Source organism: Molothrus ater, chromosome 1 (assembly GCF_012460135.2).
Source record: "Molothrus ater isolate BHLD 08-10-18 breed brown headed cowbird chromosome 1, BPBGC_Mater_1.1, whole genome shotgun sequence".
In the NCBI taxonomy this organism is placed as follows: Eukaryota; Metazoa; Chordata; class Aves; order Passeriformes; family Icteridae; genus Molothrus; species Molothrus ater.
Window position 1 is genome coordinate 110,562 of NC_050478.2, and position 23,258 is coordinate 133,819.

At 48.5% G+C, this 23,258-nt stretch overlaps 1 protein-coding gene across 3 annotated transcripts in view; it reads right to left on the reverse strand.

Annotated features, from left to right (window-relative positions):
• The window catches only part of SMARCD3 (SWI/SNF related, matrix associated, actin dependent regulator of chromatin, subfamily d, member 3), a 75,696-nt gene extending 52,438 nt beyond the window's left edge, over window positions 1–23,258 (reverse strand). Inside the window, exons 1-2 of one of the 3 annotated variants that reach the window (XM_036400275.2) lie at window positions 23,187–23,258; window positions 20,017–20,206 (exon numbers count right to left, since the gene is read on the reverse strand). The gene's annotated coding sequence lies outside the window, so the exon portion shown is untranslated. Of the gene's footprint in view, window positions 1–20,016; window positions 20,207–21,457; window positions 22,379–22,711; window positions 22,796–23,186 lie in introns of those variants that run through there. The other 2 variants (XM_036400284.2, XM_036400265.2) reach the window with 2 other exon arrangements.

Consider the following 23,258-nt stretch of genomic DNA (forward strand, 5'->3'; position numbering starts at 1 on the left):
CTCCTCCAGCAGCCGCCGCTACGGGCCCGGCGCGGGCAGGGGCGGAGGCGGCTCCGGGCTGCGGCGCGCGGTCCCCCCTCGCGTCCCCCCGCGCTCCGTCGCCAGCACCATCGGCACCGAATGGCAACGGCGCGCCCGGCACGGGCAGGGCGTACGCCTGCCACGGTCCCGGCCCCGCCGCGGGCGGGCGAGGACCGGCCCGGGCCAATCCGCCTGCCCGGGGCCGGGCCGGGCCGGGCCGAGCCGAGCCGGGCGGGCAGAACCGCGGCGGGCGCAGCGCAGCCCCGGGCGCGGCGCGCGCATGCCCGGCGCGGCCCCGTGAAGGTCAGCGCGGGCCGGCGGGGACGCGCGGGCGGCGGCGCTTTAACCCCTCCCGCGCCGGCACCGCCCGCGGCCGGAGCAGCGGCACGGAGCGACGCCCGGCTGTTCTCGGGCCGGGCCGCAGCCCCGAGCCCCGGCCCTTTGTCCCCCGGCCGGAGCATGCGCTCGGCTGCGCATTTCAGGCTTCTCCTGTTTTTCCACTTAGCTGCAAATACGGCATGGAGCCGCAGCCGCCCCGAGCTCCATCAATAGCCACCGAGTCCCTTCTGGAGCAGGAGGACATTTGCTATGAAGTGCTAGTAATTTAAGCTGAAAACCATACCATATATATTGTAATCTATCTGGATGTTCTTAACGGACATCCAAAACCAGGTTTCCTTGAACATCAAATTCCAGGGCCAGCCACTTGAAAATTAAGGAATGGCAGCCTCGCTTCAGCCATTGACTGAGTAAATGTAAAAAAACAAACAAAACAACAACAAAAAAAACACAAAAAAAAAAAACCCACCACGTTTAAAAATCCTGTAATAATAAAAACTCATCTCTTAGCATGGTAGTTCTCCAAGCACTTTAGAAAAATCAACACATGCAGCTCTTATGTTTTGCAAATGGAAAATACGGTACAAATGGATGGAAGTGACTTGCCCAACATTACCTAGCTGAGAATGAAACCCATTTCCTGTGATTCTTCAACCCTTCACAATAGTGTCCAGGAAAACTACTGTGTGAGGCATTTGCACAAAAGGATGAAGGTTACCATGCAAGAATGTAATTTCCCATATTAAGACACACAGCATATGATTTTATTTTAAATTGTTTAGTTTTCTATTTTTCCAACTTCCCCCCCCCCCCCCCATAAAAGTGTAGAAAATAGTTGTCAATGTTCTTTTAAAAAGTGACTGATTTAACCCAAGTGATCCCCAACTGCTGCAGGTATCCTGGCAGCTCCCAGCTGTCTCTGACCTGTAAGCTCTCTGTGCCACGGGGCTCCGGGCAAGGCTTGTGTTCTTCCACTCATTCCTGAAGGCTGAGCACATGCTGGGGCCTCATTCATACTCACTTTCAGCTCACTTCATGTCCCATTCCCAGAGCACTTCATTTCAGAGAAGGGCTGATCTCCTTCCCTGGTACTTCCCGGGGCACTGGGAGCCCTCTTGGTGTGTGTGCTCTGCTTTGACTTCTGCTATTCAGGGCTTTTCAGGCTGTTAAACTAAGATGGTCCAATTAGAAAAGAGATGAACCAAGTTGTTTAATGGAGACGTGTCTCCTGCTACTCGCCATTTTTTGGTCTGTAGGTAATTATAGAAGTAATGAAGGTGCTGATTGCCTTAAGCAGGTGTGGTTTCCCTCACCCAAGTTTCACTTAAGTCAGCGTCGCTCTTTTTTCAATGAAACTTAGAATATTTGCAACAGTTTTGGAATTGATGCAATGTGGCATAGACGACATGCTGGAACCAAAAAAATATCCCAAGACAGAGGCTCTGGTAATCTAAAGAAATGTCCACTTGTTCGTGAGTTCACAATTATTCAATAGTCTCATTAACGATATGGATAATGTACTTAGAGAACAAGCTTATTCAATTTCCTAGCAACATACAGTTTGGAGAGGTTACAAGTTTGCTACAAGAGATTATCAAAATTAAAGTCCTGAGCACCTGGAGATATGTCCTGTTTTTTCAAACCACAATTCAATCAGAAACAGTGCAGGGTTCCACATAAGGATATAAATCAGCAACTATCTAAACAGGAGATGGAGAACTGGCTGAAGAGACTTTTTTTCAGAAAAAACATCTGGGGAAATGATAGATGGTAAGCTGAATGTGAGTTAACAGTACTACACTGTCACAAAATAAACAGATAAACCCCAGAAGATCAGCAGACTACAAGAGTGCTGCCCCACTGCTCTCATCCCCTTGGTGGCAGCACAGGCACTGACAACAGTACTCTAGATTGTTAATTTTCCCTCATTCCATCTCTCCTCCCCATCCCCTGAGCTCTCCAGGCCACAAGCTGTTCCAGCTCAACGTTTCCTTAAGGTTGAAAAATTTAATGTTTCCAGAATTGCTGAGGGACTCTTCCACAGCAATTCTGTCGTGGTATGAATTGTCAGGGTCTCACCCAGACCAACCTTTGCTGTCATGGGCTCTGTGCACCAGAGGAAATGGGGGAGAAACCAGGAAGGTTAGGGAAGGTCAGTAAGTGTGACAGGAACTGTAAGGTCCCAACAAGATAAAGAGAAAACAACAGTGGTCAGGTGTCCAAAAGGCTGCTGCAAATACAGGGAAGAGATGCTCCCCATACACAGAGGACAGGAAATAACAGCTTGAATTTCTCCCAGGAAGATTATGTCAGATATTAAGGAGAAGCACAGCAGTGATGGTAGAGATGTTCTGAGAGAGTTTGTCCAGCAAGGATGGGACTCCTCATCACCAAAGGTCTTTCGAGAACAGGTTAGACAAGAATCTATCCAGACTGATGTAGGTGGTGTGGATCGTGACTGCGGACAGGACACAGCACCAGCTGATTCCCAGAGATTCCTTCTGCCTTATTTCCATACAGAAACGGAAATTTTGTAACACAGAGGTTCCTTTCTTTGTTAGAGCTTCCCAGTACTTGTTTCTAAAATGTATCAGGGAGGGAGGGAGGAAGGCAGGAAATAAGACAAAGAGAAGTGTTTGTCTCTGTCTCTGAAGGTTCCAATCATCATTGTGAAGAGGTAGAGTGAGAAACTTATTTCATGATTATTTTAAAAGTAATCAAAGGCAACAGCAGGGATGCTAAAAGACAGAGAAATATATAAAATATGTATGTAATATTATAGGATACAAAATAATGAGTCATCAGAATTATCATCAACCATACTAATATTTTAGTCAATTCTGTTTAGCCTCATGGTAAGCTGTCTAGTTCTACCATGCCTTTACCTCCCCTTTTCCATCATCAGCATCCCTCTCTACACTGTGTGCAGCAACAGCTGTGCACAAACGGCTTCAGACATCTGAGCAAAGACCAGAGCACTGCAAGCAGCAGCCACAATCCTCATCCTCTAACCAGGGCCAGAGCAGAGCTGCGCAGTCTGAGAGGTTAGTAGTCAGACTTTGGTCCTGGAAGGGGAAGAGTTGGGAATACAGATTTGAATTTTTCAGAAGTGAATTAAATAGAGGAATTCTTGGTGGGTAATCCTGAGGGTACAGAGAAAAAGACCTATCAACAACTACCCTCAAACCAACAGCCCCCTAGTCCAGAAAGTGTATCTTCATGATATTTGGTGGTCAGAATGATGGCTTTGGGGTGCCTTCGGTAAGAGCACCTAGAATATTCACCTGCTGTCACTCACTGACAGAACAGAGCTGAGGGAACCACTGCTTCTTCCCAATGCAGGTGGTGAGGTTTTCCAGAGAAGCTGTGCCTGCCCCATCCTAAAAGTATTCCAGGCCAGGTTGGACAGGGCTTGGAGTAACCTGGTTTACTGGTTGGGCTGGAGAGTTCCTTCCTACTCAAACCATTCTACAATTCTCTGATTCTATGTATAATCAACAGCAACCATGTGACATCTAACCCTTTCAGATATAAGTTTATTGCACAACACTTTAAATCTTGGTATTCCTTCAGGATAGCTGCTAAAAATCCAAGTTCTGGGGTTTTGTGACTATTTTAATTTACTCTTATCAACATTGTCCTTAATGGTCCTTTGTGTCTAATGTTTATGCTTTGAAGCATTTCTACATACCTGTCACATCCACATTCACTCTTCCTTTTGTCAGACTAAACAAGTGAAACTGTTATTTGCCTTCTTAAAATTCTGTACCCATTTCTCAACATTCCTGTCTGTCATCTTATATATCAAGAGTTCTATTATCATTATAGTGCAAGGATTCCATATCACCAGAGTTTTGTACCTTCTCAATGTTTCTTGTAGGCAGTTCCTCTTAGCACTGCCTCTTCCCAGTCCTTGCAGGAGTCATCTCATTCCAGTTCCCCCCAGTCCACTCTTTTATAACACTGTTCTTATTGGCTACAGGTGTGGCCTGTTATCATCCGCTCTGCTCCTAATCTTTAGTAATTGGTTCAGCTGCAGCTCTTTTAGGGGATAACATTACATTCTACACCACCTTCATTTACCCATGCCATATCCCCCTACACCTGTCAGTCCCAGTTAACCTGGCTAGAACAAGGGCAGACAGAACTGTACCTCCATTGTCCAGGCCACATGCTCGTGTGCCATCAGGACTTTTCTCACAAGCAGAAATCTATCAAACCTCGCCAGGCTCATAGCTGCCTTCCACAACATCCTGACAGTGAACATGAGCTGAAGTACCAGGCTGTTTCTCCTTCTTAAGCACTGTCATTAGATCACTTCTGGCATGCAGTGCCTACTCCTGTGACAAGGCCCCAAGTGCATGGCTGTGCACTGCACTGTCACCAGATACCAGCTGGTTCTGTTTGTGTAGTTCACAGTCAAGCAGTTCTTCCCACATAACCTGTTCTCTTCTGCTTCAACAATACCAATTTGCATCAGCAGCAAATTTCATTATTACATTGCCTATTTTTGTGCCATGGGCATTAGTGAAAATATTAAATGTCACCCTAGAGAAATCCTGAAGAAACTGCAATGTCTTTTGTGTCTTCTTTACTGAGCTCCTTCCCTACTCTGCAGTTCTGCTTTTACCTGTCTTCTGAGTCCCAGCCAAATGTTCAGATCACACTGTATCAAAGGCTTCACTCAAGTCTGGACAAGAAAGACACTGATTCCTTTGTGAGGAATCAATCTACTTATCTGAGAAAGAGTATGTTAGTAAACTTAGGCTGCTTTTTCATACCACACATACCCTTCTCATGCTCAGTTATTTTGTCTTTCAAAAATAATTCTTGAGCCTTGCATGGACTTAGGATGAAGGTAATGCATCTGCCTAGAGTAGTCTCGCCCTTCTGCATTGTCAGAAAACCTACAGGATTTCCTATTTGTTTGTCAGGAGTCCATTACAGTTCATTTTGATTAATACTAACAATGCTAAGAATTATCCCTATTCTCACTGAAAGTAATTTGAAAAGTGTCTATAGTTTAAGCAAATCAATAGTAAGTAAATATGGACTGAAGAGTGTATTCATAGGCAAAGCTGCTTAAGAATTGAGCACTAGGAGGCTGGAGAAAGGACAGAACCAAAGAAGGAAAACGGAGCAGTCTTGGCATGGACTGTCTCATAAATCCAGGTCCCACTTCAGCTGAACTGGAATGACAATTAACAGGGGAATACAATCATGTCAGCCTTAGAACATGATGGAACTGAGAGCAAGCAATAGTGGTGATCATTACAAAAACTGCATTGCCAGACAAGGCAAAATGTCTTTTAAAATTATTTTATTTGGCAGAATAATTACAACAGTTACAGATTACTCCAAAAAGTCAAAGTTAATCTCAAACGGTACGTCATTACAGCAAACAATGGCTTTGGAAAAAAAACAATGGCAGCCAGTGGGAAATGGCAAATGTGACTTAGAGGCAATGTAGTAAAACATTATATGCCTGAAATTCTTCATAGGAACATAATTAGTATGTAATTTGTATGTAACATTACTGAAAAGTTATAAACAAGTAATAAAAACAAGTGGAAGGAAAATGACTACTATGGACTCCAAGGTGGGTTTTCCATACAGATTTTTTTACCTCCTTCAAAGATCTAAAAGAGAGAAGCAAAATATTTGTAGATTAAATCCTCACACAAGAAGATTTTGGAAAAGTTTCACAGCCAATCAGGAGAAAGGATAAAAAACTCAACTCAGACTTAAATGTTAGACAGGAGATTTAAGCTGGAAAAGATCTGGCTGGTGGAAGATAAATCCTGAGGTGGAAGAACTGTGCTGTGTGTGTAGGGCAGGTAGGATGGTTTGCTAATCCTTTCAGCAGCGACTCACCCAGTACATAAATCCATGTATGAAATCACAGGACCCTGAGCACAGCAGCTCGTGGTACAGGGACACGATTACAGCCCTTGGGGTCCAGCTGGACAATGGGCTTTGGCCAAGGCTCATCTGAGCAACTGAGCATTGCAGGGGTGGAACTGGCCTGGCTGCAGCACAGCACAGTGGTTTGTGTGCTCCTGTCCCTCAGCAGAGCATGGGCACAGCAGCTCCCAGCTCCCAGTTCCAAGCTGCCTTTGGGCACAGCAGGCTGGCAGCTCCCAGCTCCCAGTTCCAAGCTGCCTTTGGGCACAGCAGGCTGGCAGCTCCCAGCTCCCAGTTCCAAGCTGCCTTTGGGCACAGCAGGCTGGCAGCTCCCAGCTCCCAGTTCCAAGCTGCCTTTGGCCGGGGTCACCCGGCACACAGCGTGCACCGCAGCCATCCTGGGAGAAAGCACCTCTCAGCCACCAGGCACACAAGTGCTGCGACAAGTTACTTGTTAAATCAGCTTCAAAACGTGCAGAAGAAGCTAAGTAGAATCATTCTGGCATTCAGTGCTTTTCAAAACAGAGTTTACTTTGGAGAACTTCCAGGAGAGGGATGTGTTTGTGCAGGGCCATGAACTGTCAGAGGGAGAAGAGATGAGTGTTGTACTTTGTGTCACATTCTCTGTCACACGCCACAATCCTTCCCCTTCTTGGGCTCCCTAGTTTCTGGTGCCTGAGAGTACGAGGAGGTTCAGCTAAGAACAATGTCGTCTCTGGCCTTGACAGTCTGCAGATGAAGCCAGCGGATGGAAATAGAAGGAGCACAGTGGAATAGAGCACACCAGTCATCCCGACGGGCGTGCCAGCTGTCTGGCTACCCTTGTTTGGAACAGCCACCAAATTCCTACCCTCTGCACCCATCCTCAACACCTGTTCTCAGATCAATTTATACTCTGCCCGCAACTTGAAACCATAAAAACAACACACTTGTGGGAGATTTCAACTACCTTATTGTCTCTTGGGAAGTAACTATGTCTCCTTCTTCAAGGAGATTCCTTAGTGTTCTGATCCATATATCAGAATAGACAGCCCAGCTGGTATATATACATATGATACAGTAACACCAAATGCTAATTGTAAATATTATGCCAAATAATAAAACATAAATGTCTGCTAAGGTTATAGAGAGAAAGGCTTTCTAATTTGTTATTTTAAGTCTGAGATACCATGAAAATAAAACAGTATTTCTTTAAATCCTTTTAGTTCAGATCTTGGACATTAATCTCCAGTAGGGTATTTACCTAATCTAAACAAGAATGAAACAAACCTAAAAAATTAGTGAAAAGCTTATGTAATGGAAAGTTAATCACTAGTATTCCAATACTAAGAAATACAGGGAGCTAAGAAATATTCCAACACAAAAAAAGCTTGTCATATTTCTGTTCTTCAGAAAAGGTTCTTCTGTCTACCGCATAACTTACTCCTTTTCTGCTGCATCTGATCTTTAGCAACTCTTCCACTTGGCTGATTTTATTTTAGCGGTTACTCATTTTTTCTTATCTTCTGTTTCTCCACCTCCTTCTATTTGAGTCAATCCTTCCTCTCCCCAGTTCAAGCTCCTGCTGTTGCACATCACAAAACTGCAATTCTGTCTCTTCTGAACTTGGCAAATACTTTTTTTTTTCACTCTGATTAAATCCTCTTGGAATGCCACAGGCAAAAATTTGCTCTGAAATTGTCTCTATTCAGTACAGATACTTCATGTAGATAAGGGCCCAATTCTGCATCCCTCTGCATCCCATCAGCCTTATGCATTTGCTGATTTTACCCTGCCCTGCGGCCACTTTGCCATGCAACCCCAAGATGCTTTTTCTCTTCCACAGTGCTGCAAGGAGTCCGAAGCTCTTTGTAAGAAATTATTTAATCAAAATCAGCTCCAGACCTGCATCTCTCTCCTGTTATGGCCTTATTGTAAGGCTTATGATCTTCCCTTACACTTCAACTCCATTTGTCTATCAAAAGAAAAAACCTCTTGCCTGCCTGCAGAAACAAAAGGTCTCTGACATTTCAAACCAGACAAAGCCCTGAAGAACACCCCCAGAAAATTACTGTTCTGTCTGGCAGCTGGTGAAGAATGGACCACATATAACTCCAATAATTATTATTTCAGTTCCTCATCCTGTTGCAGTGTCCCTGTAGCAAAGCATGTGAGAGAGCAGGAACATATGAAATGCTTTTTCTGCCATTTGCCTGTGGCTGGAGGGCAGAGGGCCCTCAGTCCCTCTCTTCAGGCTGATGAAGCTGTGACACATTCTCCTGATTCCTGCAGCAACAGTGCTGTATCTGCTGCCAGACTGACAGCCCCCTCTCCTTCCTCCAGAAAGCTTCTGAACACCCACGCTGTTAGAGATGCTCTCTCTGGTCCCTTTTCACCCTGAACATGCACGAATTCCAGGGTAAGTGACACCCCACAGGATGGGAGTGCTGTGATGGCTGCAGCCTTTAGGACGCTCCAGGAAGGGCAGGCTGGGGGTGAGGAGGAGGAGCTGCCCTTCATCCCTTCAGTGTGTGGCTGGAGCACACAGAGCTCCATCTGGGGATGGACAGAGCATGAGGGGAGAGCCTGCAGGCCAGAGTTAGGATCAGAGTTATCAGCTGGACCAGCCATGGTAGGTGCCTGCTGCACAGCACCTGCTGAGGGAGAAATAGTGAGACCACAGACAGCAGGAAAAAGCCCTGTCCACAGTCTCTGGGCTTCATGGAAGACTTCAACCACCCCAGTATCTGCTGAGGGCATAACAGAGCATGGCACAAGCAATCCATGGGGCTTCTGGGTCACACTGACCATAAACTCCCAACATGGGCAACTGAGGAGCCGACACAGAAAGGCATTCTGCTGGACATGGAAGAGCTGGTCAGGAATGTGAAGGTCAGAGCAGCCTTGGCTAGACCATGAGATGGTATTTCAGGAACATGAGAGGATGGACCAGGGTAGAAAACAATCAATCAATTGGAAAGAAGAGAGTTCCAGGAGATCTGGTTGATTTTCAAAGATCACCTCCTCCAAATTCAAGACTGGTTCATCCCACAGTCAGGAAATGAATCAAAAGCAGCAGGAAGCCTGCATGCATGAACAAGGAGCTCCTGACTGAGCTGAAGCATTACAAGAGGCAGAAGCAGGGACAGGTGACCCAGAAGGAATACAGAGACAGGGTCCAAGCATGCAGGGATGTCATCAGGATAACAGAAGCCCACCTGGAGTTGAATCTAGGGAGGAACATGAAGGGAGGACAGAAAGGTTTTTACAAATATTTCAGCAGTCAAAGGCAGATATGTGAGAATGGAGGCTTACTGGGGAGGGGATTTGCTGAGAATGAACACAGAATAAGTTGAAGTTCTGAATGCTTTCTTTGCATCTTTCTTTATTAGCAAGATTGGCTGTCAGGAATTCCAGGCTCCTAAGACCAGCCTGGAGCAAGGAAAACTTGATGTCAATGAAGGAAGACAAGATTAGGGAATGCTTGAAGCAGATGGACATCCACAACAGGTGAACAGGTTTTTACTTAGAAAAGATTGCCCAAAGAGCAAGTTCACTCCATCACTGTAGATACTCAGCTCTGAGATGGGAGGTTGGAACACACAATCTCAAGAGGTCCTTTTAAACTTCAACCATTCTGTGATTTTATGATTCTACTCAGGAAAGACTTAAGCATGACAAGTAACTCAATCAACTTGCCCAATCAACATGTGGTGAATTTGTATGAGGAACCACAGCCTGGAGACTGGAGCTGAAACAAGGCAAGGACAAAGCACCTGGAGTGCCTTTACCTGCAAGCATATATGCTAGTCCAGCAGCAGCAACTGAAAGTGGTTTTTGCCTTAAAAGGTACATATTAGGGAGCAAAACAATGTGCTGATGAAGGTAAGTAATGCATTTCTGTTTTGCTATCCTTTAATGCAGGACTGGAAAGAAACTACTGGAATGAAAAGCAGGCTGTCGATGAAAAAAACTGAACACTGCTTAGTAATACCTACACACAACATAGAAATGCATTCAAAATGCTGCTTCTAAAATAGTTTTCTCAGTTGATCACTTTGAAATTATCACTGTTCCATTAGTGCTTCTGCATCCCATGCCTCATATTTAAAAAAGATGAAAACATCAAACCATGCTTCAATCCTGCTTCTGGTGCCAAATATGAGTTGGCTCCCTTAGAAAAGAATCACAGTGGGTTTAGAAAAAGTGGTGCCTGTTATACATAATTTGCTTACTTTATTAGCAGTTCTTATGTGGTGGATCTAGTGCAGATAGGCCTGTCAGTATCTCTGCACAATTCTCCTTTTAGACACCAGAAAGGGCTGCTGAGAGGCAGACTCTGCATATACATTGTTTCCTGTTTTTTCAGATCTGTCTGTCCACGGCTTTGAAAGAATCAACATCAAACACTCTCTGATGCCTCTCTGGGTAGCAAAAATCCTACTTTCCTTATGGGGAGCCGCAAAGAACTCTTTAATGCTGGCAATTAGCAAGGAACTCCCCAGATGAAACAACACTGCCCAATTAATCAGTTTTACACAGGGAGCAGGAACACTTCCAGTTCACTCCTCCTTGTCAGCTAGAGGATCAGAGCACCTGAATGTGCCCACAGCCTCTGCTCCAGGGAGGAGCAACACGAGCCGGGAGCCTGCGCTGAGGAGCTCTGCACAGCCCTCCTCGAGCACCCCTCTGCTCCACTGCCATGGGAACAGATAGATGCCTTCCTGTTGCCAAGGAGACAGCCACTGCTCTTGGAGACTGTGCCCAAAGCATTTCAGCATCTTTAAGATCATAAAGAGTTTTACACAGTCATAATCACCTCCCCCAGTTAAGCACATCAATCATTCTTCCATTCCTGTTTTCAGAATATGTTTTAAGCATTTTGCTATAATATGTCAGATTATCCCTAATATCTGGTTTTGATATCAACACTTAAAATGACATTGTCAACCTACACACCTCTGCATGCCTGTCTTTTCTCCTGCTGCTCTTTCAATTCACTCTCACTGATCTAATGTGCAATAAAACGGATTCCCTCCTCTCCATAGGCTTCCTGTGGTCTAGAACTGCCCTTCCAGAAAAGCTGGCTGGCAAAAGGCAGTGTCCATCTCTGCTCTGTCTTTGCCACCAGTTTTAACCAGAACCTGTCTGTAAAATCAGCCGGCTCTGTGCGCCGGAGGCCCTCGGCGGCAGCAGCAGCAGCAGCGGCACACGGCAGCAGCGGCAGCAGCAGCAGCGGCGGCAGCAGCAGCACACGGCAGCAGCGGCACACGGCAGCAGCAGCACACGGCAGCAGCGGCACACGGCTGCAGCAGCAGCAGCGGCACACGGCAGCAGCAGCGGCACACGGCAGCAGCAGCGGCACACGGCAGCAGCAGCAGCAGCAGCGGCAGCAGCAGCAGCAGCAGCAGCAGCAGCACACAGCAGCAGCGGCAGCAGCACACGGCAGCAGCAGCAGCAGCGGCAGCAGCAGCAGCACATGGCAGCAGCAGCGGCACACAGCAGCGGCAGCAGCAGCAGCAGCAGCGGCAGCAGCAGCAGCACACGGCAGCAGCGGCACACGGCTGCAGCAGCAGCAGCGGCACACGGCAGCAGCAGCGGCACACGGCAGCAGCAGCGGCACACGGCAGCAGCAGCAGCAGCGGCAGCAGCAGCAGCAGCAGCAGCAGCACACGGCAGCAGCAGCAGCAGCGGCACACGGCAGCAGCAGCAGCAGCAGCAGCGGCAGCAGCAGCAGCAGCAGCGGCAGCAGCAGCACACGGCAGCAGCAGCGGCAGACGGCTGCAGCAGCAGCAGCAGCAGCAGCAGCAGCAGCGGCAGCAGCAGCAGCAGCAGCAGCAGCAGCAGCAGCACACGGCAGCAGCGGCAGCACACGGCAGAGGCGGCAGCCGGGGCGAGAGCAGCTCCCGCAGCAGGCGCAGCTCGGACACGGCTGCATAGCCCGGCTCAGCCCAGACACGGTCCTGGCAGATCCGCACTGCTCCTGCAGCCCGGCTCAGCACGGACACGGTCCTGGCAGGTTCGCACAGCCCGGCTCAGCACGGACACGGTCCTGGCAGGTCCGCACTGCCCCGCTGCGGCCGCCTTGGCCAGGTCACCGGGGGGAGCTCCTGCAGCACGGGACCTGTGTGGAGGTGGGATCTGCACTGCAGCCGTGCAGGAGGAGCAAGGCAGTTCCCTGGGCTGCAGGATGCACTGCTGGTGCCACCCAACCCCGTTTCACATTCTCTCTCCTTCCTCACCCAAGCCTTTTCCCCATCCTTCTGAAAAGACTGCACTGATACTTAAGATTTGCAATTTGGGAGGAGTGTCAGCTGAAACAGGGGCCTCCTGCTCCATATACCTGATGTGGGGAAGGAGACCCTGCTAGAGTCTGAGCTCAAAGGATCAGTGGACAGCACGCCTCACAATGGGAAGCCTGGTGGCGTTCCTGGCAGCAGAGGGACCCCTTCTCCACCCCTGCCTCAATTTACTGACCGAGTGCACTGCAGTGCCCTAAGAGTGAAGGGAACATGGTCCACTTACGAATCACAGAATACAAGTACAGAATCATTTAGGCTGGAAAAGACCTTCAAGATCATCAAATACAACACACATCCAGCACTGCCAAGTCCACCACTAAGCCATGCCCACAAGTGTTATGTCTACATGTCTTTTCCTGGAACGGCGACCCTGATACTTCCCTGAGAAGCCTGTGTTGGGGCTTCAGAACCCTTTCAATAAATAAGTATTTCCCAACAACTTGAACCCGTTCTCCAGGCTGAGTCCCTTCCCAGCTCCCTCAGCCCCTCCTGGGGCTCCATTCCCTGCCCAGCTCTGCTCCCTGGACACGCTCCAGCCCCTCCAGGTCCTTCCTGTCGCCAGGGGCCGGAGCTGCCCCCAGCACTGGAGGTGGCTCAGCAGGGCCAGCACAGGCACAGGACCTGCCCTGGAGCTGGTACAAGCCAGGTGCCATTGGCTCCTGCACACCTGGGGGTATCCCAGCTTACCTTCAACTGAAAAAAAAACCCCAACACCCAAAATACTTTGTGCTAGTTTTAAGCCTGTTGCTTCATAATTTCATCACATGCCTGTATCTTCTATGAATTCTAAGTCCATTTTGCTTTACCTTTCCTCAGTTGTGGCTGATGATCTCTAGCACTTGTACCTTCATATATCACTTCTCTAAAGAATTCTCACATGCCTCCTCTGATGGAAATCTCTCCACCTTTCACTATCCTCATCTTTTTTTCTAGAATTCCTCTTGTTCTACTAGTCACTGCATCTTAAGGGATACGAAACTCCATTCTCTCTTCACAACATAGGAGAGCCACAGATGTATACAATATTACAACAGTAACTTCAGCTTTATTAATTAATTTCCTGTAATATCTAACATCAAAGTTTCCATTTTAATCACTGCTGTTAAGCTCGGGTTTACAGAGAACTCTGTATAAAGATGCCAAGATTCCTTTCCTAAGCTGAAAGAGATCATTTTAGCAATGATGTGGCTACATTAGCAGGCTTATTTTCTTTATGCACTTTACATATAAATTTATTCTGCCATATTATCATCCAGTTTTGAAACACTCTTCCCCAATCCTAAGAGACAGATTTAGGTTCTGCTGCACCAAATAAGGTTGCATTATCATCTAATTTTGTTGCTTCATTACTTAGACCTTTGGAAATCATTCATCATACACCGAGCACCAATGGGGAACCAAAAAAGCATAGAAACACAACAATTATTCATCCTTCTACAGCCACCACCATCAGCACCTCCTGGTGTCCCAGGGATTGCTCTAATCCAGCTCAGATCTCTTGAAAGCCATGCCTGCAGTTTCCTAAAGGTTCATCAGTCAGTGCAAGTCTGCTCTTGGGCTTTGTCACCATTATCCCTTGACTAACAGCCTAACAGGGTCTCTCTTTCTCTGTAGCACTTTCCCCATTTACTTATTATCCCCTTTGCATGGAGAACCTCCTTGACCGCCTGACCTTAAAGAGGAAGAGGTGTTGGGGCTCATTTGTGTCCTTTTTTGAGGACACAAATGGTCAGGTGAGTTAGCTCTCACCTAACTCTCACCTTGCACTACCCTTACATTCCTGGCAAAATTCAGCAGGAAGTGCAAATGGCTGCCCCTGGGGAAGGACAAGGCACCAGGATGTGCCCAAGAGCAGTTTGTCAGACAAAGACCCCGAGCGGAACCCGCAGGGCACCTGGGCTGCACCGGTGCCAGGAGGGGATCCTGCCCCTCACTGCAGCGTGGGGCGGCCACAGCTGGAGAGCTGTGCCCAGCAAGAGAGACATGGACACACTGGGGAGTGCACACCAGAGCCGTGAACCTGACAAAGGGACTGGAGCATCTCTCCTGTGAGCACAGGCCAGGAGTGCTGGTACTGCTCAGTCTGGAGAAGGCCCATTAATGTATATAAACTCCATGCAAAGGGATGGATCCAGGCTCTTTTCAGTGGTGACAGCATCTGATGCCACAGGCACAAACTGAAACACAAGAGGTTCCCTTGGCACACCAACAAACAGTGTTCTACAGTGAGGGTGACAGGTTGCAGAGTCTCCCAGCTTGGAGATATTGAAAGGCTGTCTGGACATGGTCCAGGGCAACCAGTTCTGCTTGATGACCTCCAGAGAGCCCTTGCAACCTCAACCATTGTATGAGTCACTGCTTTTTCTTACTGCTTACAAGGAGTTTTCTTTATTGACTATCTACTTCCCTTGTTAGCTTTTATATTCTTTGGAAACCTGACTGAGAGCCATTTTCAAAACATTGAAATGCAATATGCTGACAAGCCCACTTTTATTTACATGACCTATAAAAGAATTCTAATCCTAATAATTAGAATTTCTCCAGGGACACAATGGAGAATAGAATAAGAACATAACAGACCCATGAGGCACACGTGTTTGTCTCTACAGAAGACACGGTGCCTCCTTACCTGCAGTGGCTCACTTACACATCAAGTCTTCAAACAAAAAACAGGACTCCACTAATTACAACTTTGTGTGCAATTTACATTGTTAAAGATATTAACAGGTGAGGATGGCTGCAGCACTTGAGAGAAGCATTCACTCAGAAAATAAAATTTGGTGGAGTTATGAAGAGCTTGACAGAAGAATTACAGAACACAGTATCAGTCAGTACTGGCTTTTTATCACACTGCAGCCACTGCTGGTCACATCTCTAAAAGCATACAGCAGAATTATAACCATACAGATATAGAAAGACTACATTCAAAGTAATCCTCTTATGGAGAGGAGCTGAGGCAGAGTGCCTGTTTATATTGCAGAGGAGGGGGAAAATATAGAGAACAAAAATTGTCACTGTGATGAAAGGAGCTCATTATCTTGTAACAAAAGAACTTGAGGATCACCAACAGAAATGGAGGACTAAGTTCAAAATGAATTAAATGTTTTTCATGTAAGATAGGCAGCCTGGGGCACGAGCTGATGTAGGACTTGCCAAGAGACACTGAAGATGCAAAAAGCAGTAACTAGATAAGGAGCATCCACTTTTCTCAAATTTGTAGCCACTTGGCAAAGCCTGTATGTGCCAAATGCCCAGAAGACACACGCCACCATTTACTTCGGAGGATGGTGGAGACTGAAAGGACCAGACAGTCCAGAGCAAAGCGATGTCTCAGGGCACACTGCCCTGGTCCCCTAGCTGGTCTGTGCACATCCCAGGGAGATCTAGGCATAGACCTGTGCTGTTCTAGCAGTCCACACTGGCTCACTTCCTTACTAAGATAGGTCTGGACTACCGAGCACAAAACTGGCACAAGAATTACTCACAAACCACATACAGATACCTTTGGACTAGAGACTTTGATTCATACAAGAATGCTAAGAGAACAAGCAGAGGGGTGGCATGGCCTTCAGGGCTTCAAATCCTTCTTTGCCCCAAGTCAGCCTTGATCTGCCAAAACCCTTCTTAACAGATATTCTTCCAGGTTCTTAAACCCTGCACTGGTAGAAGGTCTACAAGCAGTATGTCACATTTAAATTCCCAGTGGTTAACCAGACTGTCTTTGTGGAAGGTATAAGGCTCACAGTAAGGACCAATGGAAATCAATTAGTGCTCAGTAAAATATGGGTGTCATATCATCCAAAAGCTTCTTTTAGTATAAGATCTCTTAATGTGTAAACAACCATGATCAGTGTGGATCAACACCTGGCTTCATGGCTGAGGTTGGTGACTGGCTTCTCCAGCCATGGATGTTCTTTGATGAATACAGATTACTGAGGAGAGACAGGATTCACCATCAGCCAGTTCCCTGAGGACCCTGGCACGTGTTTCATCAGGTCCCATGGACTCCTGTATGTTCCTCAGGTGGTCTAGGTCCTGATCTACTCCTACAGTGGGCAGGGCTTCATTCCCCCTGTCTCTGCCATGACATTCAGGCACTCCAGAGAGTTGGGAAGAGCAATTACAAGTGAAAACTGAGCAGGAAAAAAGTTGTTGAGTACCTCAGCCTTCTCCATTTTGGTCATGACCAATTCTCCATCTCATTTATTGGGGGAACAGATGCTGGCCATGAGGGCTGACATCCCAGAAACAACCTGTGTCCTGGGCTGATCCCCCAGCACAGACAGCAGGAGCAGGTATGGGGGGGATTATTCCTCTTTGCACTTTGTCAGACCTCACCTGTGGCCCACAGTACAAGACAAACATGGATCTGTTGGAGCAAGCCCAGAGGAGGCCACAGAGGTGCTCTGAGGGCTGGAGCCCCTCTGCTCTGGAGATGGGCTGAGAGAGGCAAGAGAGAGGAAAAGGCTCCAGGGAGATTTTCTTGTGGCCCTCCAGTACTTAAAGGGGGCTTGTAAGAAAGACAGAGAGAGACCTTTTACCAAGGCCTGTAAGACAGGACAAGGGACAACACTTTTAAACTGCTGTTTTAAAAAGGGCAGTTTTAGATGAGACCTAAGGAAGAAATTTTTTACAATGAGGGAGGTGAAATGCCTGAACATAGGTGATCTGTGAGGGTCCCTTCCAACCCATACCATTCTGTCCCTCTGTGACCCACAGTGAATGAGCTCTGTACTTTCTCCTGCAACTGCTAAGATTGGCCCTTGTCCACACAGAGTGATCAGCCTGCCAGCCCATTCAGTTACTATGTGCTCACCCCTATGATCTCAAGGAACAAACAAGAATAAAACCCCTCAAGTAACCTTCCAGTATGTCCTCTCTCTATCATGAAAATGGAAAGCTTAAAAATATGCAAGTAACATTTTTAAATCATTCCTCACTGGTCTCACAGCTGCAAACACAGCTCTTCTGTTCCATGTAGACACCACCTTTTAACTGGAAATTCTGCCGTTGCCATGGATCATAGTATTTGCCAGGGGAAAATGACTGGTTTAATTCTTTAAAATTAATACATTCATAAATTTTCAATATCATACTTTGTTGGGCCTCGCCATTTCACCAAGTCAAGTTTCTTTCACATCATAGACTCATAAAACATTAAGGGGTTGGAGTGGACTAAAAGATCATTTAGGCCAGAGCCCCTCTGCCCTGGGCAGGGACACCTCCACTGGACGAGGTCACTCCAGGCCTTATCCAGCCCGGCTCTGAGCACTGCCAGGGCCAGGCATCCACAACCTTCCTGGGCAACGTGTGCTAGTGCCTAACTACCTTCATAGCAAACATTTCTTCCTAATATCTAGCCTGAATTTCCCTTCTTTCAGTTTGTACCAGTTACTCCTTTTCCTATTACTGCAGTTACTGACAAAGAATCCCTCTCCAGCTCCCCCGCAGCCCCTTCAGACACTTCCACACACCCTTCTCTTCCCCAGACTGAACAGCCCCAGCTTTCTCCACAGGGGAGAAAGGGAGCCTGTTTCGAGAGGGGAGTTGCTCATCAAAAGCATACTTGCAAATCAAAGGCCACATGCTGAAAAGGTAAGTTTACATGATTTCCCACTTCGATGCAATAGCTGTGCATATTGCACCTGTAAATATAAAAATATATAACTGTTAAATTGTGTTTTCTTCTCTGCGGTTTAGGATCTTGAAAGGAGATGAACTACCTTTAAACAAGTAATTTTAAGAAATTTATTCACAGGCAGAGAGTAAGTGTGCCAAATTTGGGGGTAAAAAAGGTAAAAAATACAATGTTGAATAGAATCTTACACTGACATTCTTGGAGCAGGCAAATTCTTCAGTCTAGCTAAGGCCTTCAAGCTAGCTAAGGCTAGTTCTGTTCAGGGAGAAATGTTTCTATCCCTTGCTTTGGGCACTGATCACGGACAGACACAGACACCATCTGTTCCACACTAGTACAGAAAACAGAGAAGGCTACAGGACTCTAGGAGGCCAGAAAGGAAAGGATTGGAAGTTTGTCTCTCAAACTCTGAAACCTGTGAATGCAGAGTTTTTTAAAAAATGAAAGGAAAACTAAAACAGCTTTCTATAAAATTCACGAGGTTCTTGTCCAGCACAAAGCTGCCAGTACAGAAATGACAGTGTCATTGTCACTTCCACATCTACTCAGTGAATATTGGAAACAACTGACAAGGGCACCTCAGGCTGTCAATTCACACCTCACTTGATGACCTCTGAGGAACATTTCCAGAACAAGACCTATTAGCCAATGTTTGCTTTATGAAAACACTATGGAGAGTGTGCACAGTGCAGCCTTGTGAGCTGGATGTAAAGGCACATCAATTGTAGATACCTGCTTGGTTCCATGTACCCAGGGCATTTCTATATAAATGCAAAACCTGGATAACTCCCCTGGTATAACACCCAAACTCCTAATCCTTCACAGTTTAAATTAAGAACCATTCAATTCCTCCAGCTGCATCTTTCCAGAACAGATAAGCTTCTGGAATGCTGTTCAATTCCAGGAGAGACCACCAAATTCTAGGTGTTAGCTCAAGCACTCTGCTTGGAAACCACAGTGGCAGCCCTGGGCAAGGAGATAGTGCTGGGTGATGAAGAGAACAGAATGTTAACATGAACATCTTCATCAAAAAACTGAAGGAGTTTTCATGCACAAGCCCTTCCAATTCCAGTGAGAATTGTTCTAACCTAGGCTGTTTTATTTCCAAAGCAAAATAGTATGCATGTCTTCTACCACCCAATTTCCACTACCAGTGAGGTGACCTGTGTAGGCTGTGAAAGGTGAGAAGTCACCAATCCAGGAGTGGCAAAAACAAAAGTCCCCTGCAGCCTTGCTGTGCACTGGCTGGGAAAACAGACAGGTAGTTACAGGTGGATATTCACAGTGGAAGCAACAGGAAGAATGTAACTAATGGTAGAAAATGAGGATGTGAGTGGCAGATTTGGGCACCTTATCATGGAGATGACCAGTGCCCATCCAGCAACAGCAGGTACTGATGAAGTCTTCCTAGCTGGGAAGAGCTAATTTAAACCTGCACTGAGAAGCATGGGAACCCCACGGATCAATAACCACCTGACAAGAACTAATCATGTTTACTTGTGGCAAATGGAGTAATGAATTACCACAAGGAATACCTGCTACTCCTTCTCCTCCTCCTCTTAGCAACTGCATCCTCCAATGTCACTTCCTCTGAGCCAGTCCTCTCTGCCAGATCAGCATCTTCCTGCCAACACTAGCACAAACTATCATACAAGTAACTGGCTACTCAAATGACCAGTTTATGTCAGCAGCAGCAAGCTGGCATCTTAGCATTTATTTCACAACATGGTATTTCCCATATGCCCAAAGGCAAACATTTTCCCTCCCCAGTCCAAAGCACAGACACGTCCTTCCTGACTAAAACAGGTCACTTTTCAAAGAGCTAAAACCTACCTGTATCAGACAAGGCAGCTGAACACCTGGAGTCACATCTGTGTAGACCAAGAGGAAGCAAGAAACTTATCCTGTGGATGGAGCAGGAGACCAGATATTATGTCATGGTGAATTAGCAGGAGATGTTCTCATTGACCTTAAGCAGGAACAGCTCTAAGACAGCAGGCTGAGGATGCATTTGGATCCAGCTCTGAAAAGAGAAAGTACATACTGTGTGAGAGGGAAATAACATACAATAAAAATAACATTTCCTAGAACAGCATAAACCCGTGTGACACTTCATAAGCAGCCCAACTTGCGGAAAAAGAGAGGGGGGAGAAGAGCAAGAAAGGGAAGATGAGACTGACATAGCAGTTTGGGACTTGTCTGGGGACTGTGCACACAGGTGCACGGCCAGGCTGCCAGGACAGCAGCTTTGCCCAGGCACTGGCCCATCCATGTAGGCTCTTCAGTTTCCCCACAGGACCCACTTTGTATTTGTGGAGTCTGGAAAGAACAAAAAGCTTACTGCTTGCCTATAACCTGTCAACCTATTGAGCAGGCTCTGATAAGAACCACAGGGTGGGTAGGACTGGAGTGGACCCCTGGAATTTGCCTGTCCCAAGAAGCAAGGGTATTGTCTCACACAGAGGTTCTCAACCTTGGGAAAGCAGGCCAGTTTAAGAACATTAACCAAGTCAGTTTGCTTTCATCCTTAAAAAAACAATTCCTTAAAGAACTCAAAATCCACTCCTACCAGAACACTCCAGCATTTTATCAAGCACCATTAGCTGCCCGAGTAGGTTAAGGAGAGTGTGGCAGACTGGAATAATTAATGATCCTACAGATTTAGGGCATAGTCAGGCAGCTTCAGTGTCTGCATGCTAAGATAGCTCCCAAAGAAGACAAACCAGGCTAAGAAGGAAAAGGGATCTGTTCCATGGGAAGAGTTGAGGCAGCTGCACCTGCACATACAAAGCCCTGCACAGCAGCTCCTGGCAGCTCTGTACTGTAGCTGATGAAGAAAAGCAGCACTACAGCAGAACAGGTGTGAGCACCAGCACACAAAGCCTTCTCAAGCATAAGCTCACACCTAGACATGCAAATAGAAACCACTGCTCAAAGAAGGGACAGGCAAGAAAGGGAAGTATGAGCATTGCAGTGCCAGCCTGGGCAGTGCAGGCAGCATGAGAAGAGTGGATAACTCCACCAGGGACAGGACCAAGGCTCTGCATCTACTGGGGTCAAGAAAAGGGAAGAACAAAGGGCAAAAAGAAGATAATGGTGAATTCTGCTGGAACAGAGCTGTAGTCAAGGAAGGACAGAGCCCAGGCAGGCAGGGGCTGAGGCAAACACTGCAGTGGAGGCAGCGCAAGTGAGAAGGGAGAGTGCAGGAGGTACAGAAAGGAACATTACTGCAGCGCTGAGGAGAAGGAGGAGAGCAAAGGCTGAGTGTCCTCACCCTGCCTTAGGGGCAAGGCCAAGCTGCAAGTTCCTCCTCACAGAGAGCTCAGCTCATTTGGTTGGTGGTGTCCCCATGGAAAACAGCAGATCGTTGATTGCTCCTCAGACAACACCAAGGCACTGGTTATTTTCAGAAGCTGCAGGACTTCCTTGGATGGGTGGTAGGGTGAAGTCTCCAAGAAGGGCAGTGCACCAGGCAAGGATAGTGCACACCCTCCCAGATCATGCTAACTGGTGAATGACGTTGCTTGCTCCTCAGTCCCCCATTTCAGTTCTACCTCAGTTTCTCCCAGGAGCAACTTCCACACAGGGATCCTCCACAGGCCATGGTGATGGAGGGAACAGAGAAGAGTTCAGGCTTCAGGGAACAGGAGGGAGGGAAGGAGCAGCAATCTCCAGCAGCAAACTCCTGGTGCCAAAGTGAGATGGTTCGCATGTGTGGGAAGTTAGGAGATATTCCAGAAGGCCATGCAGAGCATCAGTCTCCCACAGACACGGATCTGTTAGTCCTGAGAGGGTATCTTGGACCATGTATCTCCCTCTGAAGAATTGAGAGGCATCTCAGAGGCAGCAAATCTTAGAGGCAGCATCTTAGAGGCAGCAAATACACTCTCTCAAAAGCTGCCATCTCCTGTGTGAAAGCTGGTTGTTCCTGGAGCACCAGAGACAGAAGTCAGTTAGATGCAGGGCAGCGCTGGGCTGTCTCCAGGGACAGGGTGTTAAGAAGAGGACCCTTCTCTCCAGAGGATGGATGGACCATGTCAGGGCAGGATGGACAAATCCAGGAGAGTGATGGTGTCTCCCTCGGTAAAGTCAGTCCCTGCTAAAGGAGACCCTCCCGAGGGGGCCTGCAGCCCACACTCGGGAGCGGTACACGAGCACTGGGCTCCCCCTTTCCGCCTGCCCGTCCGAGCGAGCCGAGCTCCTGCCAGGCAGCGAAGCCGGGGGGCTCGGCAGGGGCCGGCGGGGCCGCACCGCCTAAAGCCGAGTCCGCGGGCAGGATCAGAGAGCGCGGCAGGGCCAGGCTGCTCCGGCCGCGGCTCCACGAGCGAGCGGCGGCGGAGGAAGGCGGCACCGCCGGCGCAGGGTCCGCCCGGACTCCACCAGGCTCCGACCGGGCGAGCACTGCGGGCAGACCCCGGGCGGGAGCGGCAGCGGCGCTGCCGGGGTCCGTGCCCGGCCCTGGGGCACCGCCGGCGGGGGCGCCCCGCAGCTGCCCGGGGCTGGGCCGGGGGCCCGAGGCGGCGCTCACCGTCCCGTCCATGCTCCGCTCCCGTCCGCGTGCGGAGCGCCTGCGCGGCGCTGCGGAGAGCGGCCAGGGACCGTCGGTAAAGCGCATCTCACCCGCCGCGCCGGGGCTGAGGGTCCCGCACCGGGAGCCCGGCCCCGGCCGCGCTGCGGCGGCGGGAGGGCGGCGCAGCCGCGGCCCCTTCCCCGCTCCCAGCCCCGCGGGGGCGGCGCGGCACGGAGCTCCTCCCGGGGACAGGTGGGTGCGGCGCTCACGCCCTCCCAGCCCCGCGGGCCGCTCCGGCTCTGCCGCCTCGACGGAGCTCGAGAGAGGGACGGACCGGCTTTAGGTCCGCCGCCGCCGCCAGGGTCCCCAGCCCCGCCGCCCCTGCTTCCGCCGCCACAGGCACCCCCTTCTCTCCCCGGCAGCGCCCCGCAGCACCGCCGGAGCCCCCTCGCTGTGGCAGCCCCCAGCCCCGCACCCGCCGCCCCGCACTCACCGCCGCCCCCTGCCGCCCCCGCCGCCGCAGCCCCGGCGCTCTCGCAGCGCTCCGGCCGCCGCCGCAGCCTCC